Source organism: Capsicum annuum, chromosome 3 (genome assembly GCF_002878395.1).
Source record: "Capsicum annuum cultivar UCD-10X-F1 chromosome 3, UCD10Xv1.1, whole genome shotgun sequence".
Taxonomy (NCBI): Eukaryota; Viridiplantae; Streptophyta; class Magnoliopsida; order Solanales; family Solanaceae; genus Capsicum; species Capsicum annuum.
This window is the reverse complement of record NC_061113.1, coordinates 85025966-85038528: the sequence shown is the minus strand read 5'-3', so window position 1 is coordinate 85038528 and position 12563 is coordinate 85025966.

The window sequence follows — 12563 nt, the reverse complement described above, 5'->3', positions numbered from 1 at the left end:
TTGGAATTTGGGAGGTGATTTTTAATTTGATTTTGAGTGAGGAAGAGAAGATAAATACATTACCTATGACCTGGGAGAATGTAAAGACTTTGAAGAATGTATCAACTCAAATAATCTCATTGATGTTGGTTTTAAAGATGGACCTTTCACATTGTAGAATAGAAGAATTAACGTTGAATATATATTTAAAAGGCTAGATAGAGTATTAGTGATTCATGAATTTCAGGCTTTGTTTTGGTCCATGGAAGTTGAACACCTAGCAAGAAGAAGTTTTAATCATTCCCCCCTATTTGTAAGTGTAGGGAAGCATAATCAGGCAATAGGGAAACCTTCTAGATTCCTTAACTATGAGTGGAACACTCTGATTTCAAGACGGTAGTAGCATAAAGTTAGATAGCTGTTAACATGACCCAAACTAGGGAATAGTCGTGACGGGTATCTCAAGTCCGACAAGGACCGGAGACCACCCCCAACACCTAAACCATAGACCAAGTTACACCCATTTCAGATGAATTTCAAACATATAGCAAGATAAGAAAACATAAAATTAAAGATATTATGATATGTGTATAACCAAACCAACTAACAACCAAACCATCCCAAGTCCACAATAGTCCAACAAAGCTTCTACCAAATTGATTATAAATAAAGTATTGGGACATGCCCTCGACTATAGTAAAAAAAGTATCTAGTAGTCAATGACTAAAAAAAAACATCATCCTGAAATGGAGCCTTCTGAAGCATGGAAGCTCATCATTTCAGGTCTACTCTCAATCGATCCACAACTACTGTATAGGAGAAGTAGAGGTGTGGCCAAATCCTGCATCGCGTGGGTATACTGATGTGCTATAGTAATATAGCACTTTCGAGTCTTAAAATGAGAAAAATATTAAAGTTTTTAAGGCCTTTTGTTAGATATGATCTATTTTGGGTATGTTTTACGGAAAATCATATTTTGGATGATAAGTTTGTGAAAAAGGTACAAAAGGTTTTTTGGCTACTTTTGAAGAGATTATGGATGTTTGGGTTGTTTTTCGGCTTGATCATGATCAATGCCTGTTCGAGACTCAAAGAAAAGCTAAAAAACTGACTCCCAGTACCTACTAAATCAAACCTTTGAACTGCATGTAGACCTATAAACCATATGTAAAAAAAACGGGTGCAAGAAACCCTAAATCCCAAGAGATGACTTACAGAGAATTGTACATGTGGTACCTGTGGGCTGCACCTATGCCTCGTGCTAGACCCCAGGTAGTACCTCTGCCCTGCCAGACCACAGTTACATGATGAAGGTGGCCACCAACTTGGTTTTCTCCAATTTTATTTGGGCTTTGTTTTTAGGATTTTCTCATGTCCTATAAATACCCCTTATGTAATTTTTAGTAGAAGTTACACTCTTTTAACACTCAAAAATATATTTTGATTTCAAGGTCCATCTTTGATCCTGGGATTTCCTTGTATTGACTTTTATTGATTATTTAGTTTATAGTTTTGGGTTTTAATTCATCTTATATTTGTTATTTCATCTATGCTTTCTATTATAAATGTTATTGATTTCTTCACAATCATGAACGGCTAAAACCCATAGCTAGGGTTGTGGAAACCCTAGCAAATTGACGAAGTTTGGGAAATGCGATTGTTGATCTAAACCAATACCAATGCCATGCATTGCTTGATCTTCATTTTGATGGATTTCTTAATGGACGCACACATTAGGATCCCACCTAGATAGTTCTACTTACTCTAATAAAGGAGTAGTAACTAGGAAAAGATAAAGACAACAGTAATTTAGAGTTTAACTATCGATCCACGCTTCTGGTTCTATCTACGTAAGATGGTTAGGTTTCATCTAATAACTTGAGACTCAAAATGTAATAGTTATCTGGGATCAAGATTAGGGTTAGTAGTGCAACACCTTAAGGCTCAAAAGGTAAAAGGTGAAATCCTGCTACTCATCCAAAAGACTGTAGGAGATACATAACTTATTGATTCTATATGCAAAGTATTGAATTGGTTAACGCACAATAAGACTATGGAGTTGAGAAGCCAGGGGTACATAATCCTAGTTTTCACTTACGACTAATTTCAACCAAGTTAATACTGTTTTTTGTTTGAGATTACTACAAATAAAACCCCCCATTTACTTTTCTTGTTTTGCCTATTGACTATAACTAATGAGGTCTGCAAAGCCACATGTTCCCTTGGGATTCGACCCTAACCTTAGTTGGGTTAATATATCTTGACAGTAACTATATCATCATCTAAAAGGAGGTGTTTCTTGGGCGTCTTTAAGAAATTGGTGCCGTTGCCAGAAAACACAATATTGATTTATGAATTGAAGATTGTTGCATTCTTTGGGTTTTATTTTTGTTTTTTGTTCTTAGTTGTGCATACACTAGTATATACCTAGAACATGGAGTAGAGGAAATCCCTTAATACCAGCCAGTCTAAATCCAGAGAGGATCATACAAATACCTACTAGGATTTCTAAGCCGAAAAGAGTTGAAAATCCTGAAGGGGTTTGTGATAATGTGCCTCTGCCCGAAGGAGTGCAGGATATTATTAATCATCAGAAGGGTGAGCTATTAGATCACGCTGAAGAAGAGAAGAGGGAAACGGTAGAAGATTAGAGAGTTTCTAAAGAGGCAGAGCTTGCTAAGTAGTGATAGGCCGCAGACCGCCGAGCAGCACTCAGTGAAAACTAGAACAGAGCTAGAGGTGCCCTTATTCATGTAATCCCAGCATATCAGTACATGTCGCTATACATAGATAATGAAGAATCTTTGGGATATGTTGAGCCGACCATGACTGGAGCCATAATTCCTCCTGTTTTTCCCCCAGCATAAGGTTCGATATCATGAATGCAATGATCCAACTTCTAAATTTGAAGGGTGTGTTTTAAGGTCTGCCTATAGATGATGCAAACTTGCACCTTACTAAGTTCCTCAAGATCTGCAATTTGTATATAAATTTTGAGGTGAATCAGAAAACACTTAGACTAAGGCTTTTCCCTTTCTCACTTACAGAAGAAACATCTTTATGGTTATGGGAATTGACAAGAGGCTTTATCACGACTTGGAATGAGTTACATAGGAAATTATTAAATAGGTTCTTCCTTATATCTATAACTTCAGGCAGCTATAGTCAGGGTCTATGTATGAGGCTTGGTTCAAGTTTAAGAAAAAGCTGAGCATGGTGCCCACCCATAAGTTGTCAGGGACGAGCTTATTAGAGATATTTTATAGAGCCTTCACCATCAGTTCAAGAGCCATGGCAGATACCATCTCTGGAGGAGCTTTTTTGAGGCTACGTTGCGAGGCAACTTTAGAGATGTAAGATTGGATCTCACTCACTAACCAAGGGTTAAAAACTTAGGAGGCTGAGAGGGGATTTGATACATAAGCTATTAGAGCCTCTTACGACCAGAGAATAACTAATGATATAATAACGTAAGAAATTGTGTTACTAAAGACTGATTTAGGGGTGTTAGCAAAGCAGTTTTTGCACTAAATTTTGAAAAAGTGAATGCAGTAGCAGCACAGGGGTCCGCTTCCAAAGCATATAAGTCAGAATTGGAAGAAGCTAATTATCTAGATCGTCAGATGGAAAATTTTTGAGCCCAAGGGCAAGGAAACTAAGGTCGAGACTATTATGATAGATACATAGACCGTAGCAGAGAGTGATATGGTGACTGGAAGAAGAAGGATGAATATAGAGAGAAGAAAGATAGGTATATTTCACCTGGTAGACATGATACAAAATCTATAATAATAGAGATGGTGGATAAGTTGGTTAAGGGTCAAGAAAGTCAGGAGACCAGCCTTAAGGAGATTAAGGCTGATATTTCAGGGTTAACCCAGAAGGTCAAGTCACATGCCACTGCTATCAAGCAGTTGGAGCACCAGTTTAGGCAGATGTCAATAACTCTGAACCAGAGAAAGCGAGGTACCCTTCCAAGCTACAAAGTGCAAAATTCGAGAATTGATGGTCACGTACTTTTTGTTACTATGAGGAGTGGTATCATTACTATGGATCCCCCACTATCTGCTGCTGAAGTTGTTGATGATAAGACACTTGCTTCTAAGTCTGAGAAGCTAACAGGTAATAAAGGTATCATTTTTGAAGAAAAAGGTAAGGGTCCAGTCAATGAGTCAGAAGTTAGACAAAATTATAAGTTTAGGAGATTAAGACAATAAGTGGAAGTACCACAGGCCCAGTGTAAGGGGCTAATTATTTATGCAGAGCCTAATAAAGCACATACAAATGATATAAGTAATGGTATTAACGAAGAGATATGGGAGCTGAGAGATGCTCCAAATTCGAGTACACATGGCGAGGGGACATATACGACTTCTTCTACAACCCCAACTTCAACCTCAGATCTAGTTGGTGCATCTACAGAGCCTGCTCACCTATCTACTATAACTTCTATAATAGGTATGATTACTATATCCAGTGAGTTTTTGCAGAGCTTAGTAGACAGCCAGAGGGCCACAGCTACTTGATTGAAGGTGGTTGAGATCGAGATGACTCCCTTCTTTGGGTAGATAATATCAGGGGTGAGGACTTGATTTGAGCTGGCTGAGGCTAAATGAGAGGCTACTTAGAAAGATACACTGTCAGAGATGCATGCTGATTTTGAGACATGGATCAATGAGCGAGAGAGATGGGTTAATCCTGACATATAGATATTGGTACTCTAGATCTAGTTCAGCTGAGAGAGTATTTTGATATCCTATGAGTAAAGGTATTCTCTCTTATAGAGAGCTATGTAGAATCTACTCCCTTAACTTTACCTCTTGTGGTCCAGATATCATCTCCATATGAACTGAGATACTTTGATTTCTTTGTGATGGATGATGAGGTGGTCCCAACAATTGGGACCAAGAGAGGTCACTTAGATAATTTACAGGATCCTGATATGACAGAGGAAGAGGCCATTAAAAAGAATATGCATGATTCTTTAGAGACTACATTCATTAATAGGTAGAGACATGCATCTATAGATGAGGGTGCATTGAATAGTAGTGCACCGCTACCACTACTGCCTCCGCCAGCTTATATGCACCTATTTAGGGATGCTCTTGACTCCAACGTCTAGTATGTACCAGAAATGTTCTCACTTTTCTATGTTTTGCTTTGTTTTAGCACATTGAGGACAATGCGTAGTTTTGTAGTTGGGGGTGGCATACAATGCTGCCGTGGGTTTTTATTGATGTCAGCCATGATATGATTGTAGAAGTAGTATGTCTAGGATAATTATATGTCGTATTGTGTTTTTATTCGTATTGTATTGTGTTTGTATATAATTAGGAGATTTTTGAGTTTTTAGGCCAGTAGTCATATTTTGATTGATTTTTGATACCCCTCTAAAATTTTGTGTAATAAAATTGTGTTGATATATATATATATGTGTGTGTGTGTGTGTGTGAACTTTGTGGATCTTGTTGTTGCATTAGTATTAGGGACATGAAAACCATTTAGTGACAATTGCATAAATAGGATAGGTAGTAGTTGATGACATTGACTCTGTGCTATGTGTGAGTGAGATACTACCTAGTTCTCTTTGTTTGTTGAATGCATACATTGCCTGGTTAGTCTTGCCTAGGTTGAAGGATAGTTGGTTAGGAAAGGATCATAGGCCTTTTTTTTTTTATTTTTGTCCACTTTAGCCTAAATGACCTTCCATATGTGCATTAAATTCCTTGATCCCTGCTTTGAGCCTTGTAAGCCTATTTTTTCTTATTTTCACCATCACCTTCCTACAATTTACTTATTTTGGCCCAGGTCCTCCTTGGACATTGTGCACCTTAACTAAGGAAAATTACTTAAGTTGAGGGTGGCTTTCATAGGGATGCGTAATGTAAAGTGGGTGTGAAGAAGGGTAAAATAAGAGAAAAAGAAAGTAGGGTTGGGTGTGGTATCAAAAAGAAAGAGAAAAAGAAACTAAAAAAGTAAAAAAATTGTGAAAAAGCAAAAAAGAAAGAATAAAAGATCACACCTAGATTGAATGTGCATAAAAGAATAAAAGGGAGAAATAAGTGTGTAATAAAAAGAAAATTGGCTAATAAGTGAGACCCAAAAGTTAGTGTAGTGCCAAGGAGGCTTAGTCTCTTCATATGACCATATGTACCATACCAGCCCCTCTAAGCCTACATTATAAGCCGATAAAAGTCCTATATTGATCCTAACTTGAATATTTAATGCTAAGGTAAAGAAAAAAAGGGCAAGCCTATGGTATTTGACATGCATTAATTGGAATTTCTTTCTTGAGTGTGAGTGTCTCTTAACTATCCTTGCATTGACATGCATGATTTCATTGACTGAGTGAGGCATCTTTGTTGTGAGAGTACTTGAGTCATGTTGCTAGCTATTTCTTTGTTCGGGTAGTGTAATTTGTATATATGAGTGGTTGTTTGTTGCTAATGTAATTGCCATAGCTTGATTCTATTGTGTCACACTGTTGTGATTCATGTTCATACACAGTTGGTTTTGAAAATTGAGTTTGGAGAGAGATGTTGTGATTTGAACTTGATGTGATGGCTGACTGCCTTGAATAGCTTAGATTCTCCTAGTCATGTGTCATTTTTGTTTTGTTGTGTTTTTGTTTCCTGAGGACATGCAAACATTCTAAGTTAAGGGTATTGATGTGCTATAGAAATATAGCACTTTCGACACTTAAAAAAAGAAAAATATGCAAGTTTCTGAGGCCTTTTTGTTATATATGATCTGTTTTAGGTATGTTTTGTAGGAAGCCATGTTTTGGATGATAAGTTCATAAAAAGGGTGAAAAAAGTTTTTTTTGGCCACTTTTGGAGCAATTATGGATATTTAGGATATTTTTCGACTTGAGCGTGATCAATGCATGTTCGAGAGTCGAAGAAAAGCTGAAAAACTAACTCCCGACACATACTAAACCTACGAATCGCATGTACACAAAGCGAGTGCCAGAAACCCAAAATCCCAAGAGCTGACTTGCAGGAAAATTACCCATCTTCTACTTGTGGTCTGCACCTGTGCCCTGCCAGATCGTAGGTAGTACCTGTGCCCTACCAGACCGCAGGTATAGGGACAAGTGTCCATTAACCCAATTTTCTCCTATTTTGTTCGGGCTTTATTTTTAGGGTTTTCTCATGTACTATAAATACCCCTTATGTACCTTTTAGTAGGAGTTATGCACTTTTAACATTCAGAAACATATATTGATTTCAAGATCCATCTCTGATCTTGGGATTTCCTTTTATTGACTTTGACTGATTATTCAGTTTACGGTGGTGGGTTTTTATTTATCTTATCATTATGATTTCATCTATGCTTTCTATTATGAATGTTATTGATTTCTTCACAATCATGAGTGGCTAAAATCCATAGCTAGGGTTGTGGAAACCTTGGCAAATTAATGAAGTTGGGGAAGTGTGATCATTGATCTGAACCAATACTAATGGCATGCATTGCTTTATCTTCGTTATGATTAATTTCTTAATAGGTGCACATATTAGGATCGGGCCTAGATATTGCTACTTACTCCAAAAGAGGAGTAGTGACTAGGAAAAGATAAAGCCAATAGTAATTTGGAGTTTAATTGTTGATCCACGCGTCTAGGTTCTATCTACGTAAGATGGTTAGGTTTCATCTAATAACTTGACACTCAAAAGGTAATACTTAACTGGGATCAAAATAAGGGTTAGTAGTGCGACACCCTGGACTCAAAAAGGTAAACGGCGAAATCCTCCATCTCATCCAAAAAACTGTAGGAGGTACATAACTTATTGATTCTACATACAAGGTGTTAGATTAATTCAACAACGCACGATAAGCCTACGGAGTTGAGGATCCAAGGGGAACACAATCCTAGTGTTAACTTACGACAGATTTCAACCAAGTTCATACTGTTATTTATTTTAGACTACTAAAAACGAACCCCCCATTTACTTTTGTTGTTCTGCCTATTGACTACAACTATTGAGATCTGCAAAGCTATATGTTCCCTTGGGATTCAACCCCAACCTTAGTTGGGTTACTATATCTTGACAATGACCATAACATCATCTAAAAGAAGGTGTTTCTTATACGTCATCATATACAACTTTCAAAGATGGTTAGTGGGGTGAACACAAACATGTAACTCAGGGATAAAGATAAAATAATTTCATGATGAATAGTTTCAAATCATTCAATTGTAATGCACAGAATCAAATGCATATACGTATACTCATAACATACCGGGACTGGGAACAGGGCTTAACATGCACTTTAAAACTTTAACCTGGATTGTGAGCTCAATTGTCAAATAACAGTACCATGGGATATATAGGCCCCAATTCTCACCCCCTAGTCAGGCCTCAATGAGTGTAGCCGCACGAACCAAAGAAAGATCATATATATATATATACACGAGGGACTCGAACCCTCCAATTATACACTAAGGCAACTTAAGCACCCGATCATGAATTTGATATGGAGGACTAGAACCTTCCAATCAGAATAATAACAATAAGGTGGACTCGAACCACCTGCTCAAAAGCAAGGGGACTCGAGCCCTCAAGCCAAAATAACCCCCATATGAACTAACACAGTTTCCTGTACTGGTCACTTGCACCTCCACTTTCACAAATCAACTACACAACCCTCTTTTAAACCCCAATTAAAAATATTTATCACACATTCCCATTCATTGAACCATATTTCACATTAAGGCATACATTGTTGGTATCGTCTTACCAACTACACTTGTATGGTAACAATAACAGGCCCAAACAATTATATCACTAAGGGAATTCATAACCCATTTGGTTCAATTAGGCCATAATTTGTGAAAGCATAATTTCATAAGGTTCAATTCAACATAATGGTGCAATAGTTCAATTCCCACATTCCTCATAACAAAATCAATTTTAACAATTTGGGGTTGAGGTCGTAACCACTTCAAAACTCACAAGTTTAGGGAAAATCACAATTCCATAGTTCATTTACCATACCAATGCACCCACATATTTAAAACCATATTTAAAGCATGAATAATCATAATTAAACCATGGGAAAACATTGTTCAACAATAAACATTCAAAACCCCCAACCCTTATTTCAAAACCATAACAATTCCATGTGAGCAATACTTTAAAATATGTGATTTTAATAATTAATAATGAGAAAAGAATAACATGCCTGAAATAGTAAGATATATGGAGAGAAATTAGCCTTGAAAGCCCTAATTGATTAACCTCTTAAAAACCCTAAGTGTTCTTGACCTTGAGGAATTTGAGAGTGTTAAGAAGTTACTTTGATGTTTCTGAGTGCTAATGACACCCTAAAGGGGTTATAAGATGTGGGTGGGTCAACCCTTGACTCGTAGTCACTCCTTAAGACTAGTCACTAGGAGCCGTAACCAAGAGAGTACCACAAAGTCACCTAACATTGTTATCCCTACAAATCAATGGCATCATTCATAAGGGAACCCTATGACTCGTAGGGTCCAGTCGTAGTCAACACGAACCCAAATTAGGACTTACATTGGACACCCTACGATTTTACCTAGCGACTTATGACATATCCTTACGTCTCTTAGTGAGACACCCGTACTCAAAGCATAATCAAGCCACAAACTTGCTGATTTGATTACCACTCAGTCCCTAAGACCCATAACGACACCTTACGACTTGTAGAGTGAGTCGTTACCACGACAGGGAACTTAGAGCTTAAGAAATTTTAAGGGGCTAAAATCTAAGGTGTTTCAATTTTCCCCCACTTGGATCATTCATCCTTGAATGATGGGTCAAGGTATACACATGCATGACTTAACACAACTAACAACTACACTTTCCTTTAACAAAGTCAGAAAACAAAGATATCAAATAATCATAATTTCCTTAACAAAGTTAGAAAGTAAAGATGTTAAGAACAACACATACCTTAAGCACGATTTTCCAGAATAGGGAAAAGACCGGATACTTGGACTTTAAGTCCTCTTCGGCTTCCCAAGTAGCTTCTTCAACCTTTTGGTTCCTCCTTAGAATCTTTACCAAATCTATGTTCTTTGTTCACACTCGACAAACTTGTCAATCAAAAATTTCAAACGGCACTACCTCATAAGATAAGGAATCTGAAATACTCACCTCCTCCAAAGGAACAACCGTCAAAGGATCAGCCATGCACTTTCTCAACATCGATACATAAAATACTAAATAAATGGAGTTCACACTAGGAGAAAAATCTAACTCATATACAACACTATCAACCCTCTTCAAGACCAAGTATGGGTCGACATATCGGGGATTGAGCTTTTCCTTCTTCCCAAATTGCATTACTCCATTCATGGGAGACGCATTCCAGAATACCCAATTTCAAACCTCAAACTCTAACTCCCTATGCCTCAGATCCGCATAGGAATTTTGGTGACTTTAGGTAGTCTTAAGTCTATTTCGAATCACCTTCACCTTCTTCATGGCTTGGTGCACTAAATCAGGGCAAAACATCTCCCCTTACCAACCTCGAACCACCCAATAGGAGATCTACACCTTCTACCATACAATGCCTCAAATGGAGCCATCCTAATAAGTGGTAGCTATTATTATACTTAAAATTTATAAGAGGCAAATAATCAACCCAACTACCACCATAGTCTATCATGCAAGCTCGAAGAATATCTTCAAATGTCTGAATTATTCTTTTTGTTTGCCTATCTGACTGCGGGTCAAAAACAATACTAAGGCTCCCAAATCTCTCTGAAATGAATGCCAAAAGTGTAATGATAACTGAGTACCATGATCCAACATGATAGAAACAGGCGCCCCATAAAATTTCACAATCTCTTCGAGGAACAACTTTGCATAAGACTCTACCGAATAATTAGTTCTTACTGGCAAGAAGTCAGCAGACTTAGTCATTCTATCCACAATTATCCAAATTGAATCAAACTGATTTTGAGATTGAGGAAGACCGATAATGAAATCCATATTAATTATTTACCACTTTTACACAAGAAACTCAATTTCTTGACATAACCTTCCTAGCTGCAAGTGCTTAACCTTCACTTGATGACACACCATGTATTTATCCAAATAAATGGCCAATTCTCACTCCATATTATTCCACCAATAAATCTTCTAAAAATTATGATACATCTTCATCGAACCAGAATGAATGGCATAATGTGACTCATGAACGTCAACCAAGATTCTCTCTTGCAACCCATCTACATCGGGAACACATAATCTACCTTGGTACCTCAAGAAACTATCTCCACCAATCTTAAAAGCTACAACCTTTTTCTATCCCACATCCCCCTTAATCTTTATTAAGAGAGGATCCAATACCTGCTTCACTTTTATTTCAGTACGAACAGATGACTGCACCACCTTTTGTACAAACACACCCCCATTTTCAGAGTTCATGAGATGAACTCCAAGGTTAGCCAAATGGTGAATATCTTTCACCAATTCCCACTTATCATCCTCCACCTGAGCTAGAATTCCCATGGATAACCTGCTAAGAGCATCAACAACCATACTAGCTTTCCTGGGTCATAGTGGAGATGCATGTCATAGTCCTTTAGCAACTCAAGCAATCTTCTTTGCCTGAGATTCAATTCTTTCTGGGTAAACAAGTATTGCAGGATCTTATGATCATAATAAATATCAATATGGACCCTATACAAATAGTGCCATCAGATCTTCAATGCGAACACCACAACCAACAACTCTAATTTATGAGTCAAATAGTTTTTCTTATGCACCTTCAACTATTTATAGACATAGGCCACCACCTTACCATGCTGCATTAATACACAACCAAGTCCTACATGGAATGCATATCAATAAACCGCAAATCCATCATCACCCTCAGGCAGGGCCAAAACTTGAGCTGAAGTCAACTTATCTTTTAGCTTCTCAAAACTACCCTTAAAACCATCAGACCATAAGAACTTCACCTTCTTTTGGGTCAACTTAGTCAACGGGGAAACTATAGTAAAGAAACTCTCCATAAATCTCCTATAGTAATTGTATAAACCCAAGAAGCTCCGAATATCGGTTGGAGCCACTTCTTAACCACTACACCTTTCTATAAATCCACCATGATCCCTTCACTAGAAATGACATAACCCAAAAATGTAATAACTTTCAACCAGAATTTGCACTTCGAAAGCTTAATATACAAATACTGATCTTTCAAGGTTTATAGCATAATACGGAGGTGTCAACATGATCCACCTCGCTCTTGGAATACACTAGAATATTATCTATTAACACGATAACAAAAAAATCTAGAAATATATGAAAGACCTTATTTTTTAAGTCCATGAATACCGCTAGGGCATTAGTCAAACCAAAAGACATCACTAAGAACTCAAAATTACCATATCGGGTTCGGAAGGCAGTCTTAGGGATATCCACCTCCCTAATCTTTAGCTAATGATAACCATACCTAAGATTGCCTAAGATCAATCTTAGAGAAACATCTACCACTCTAAAGTTGGTTAAAAAAATCATTAATCCAAGGAAGATGATACTTATTCTTCACCATAACCTTATTCAACTGATGGTAATTGATGTACATCCGAAGGGAAC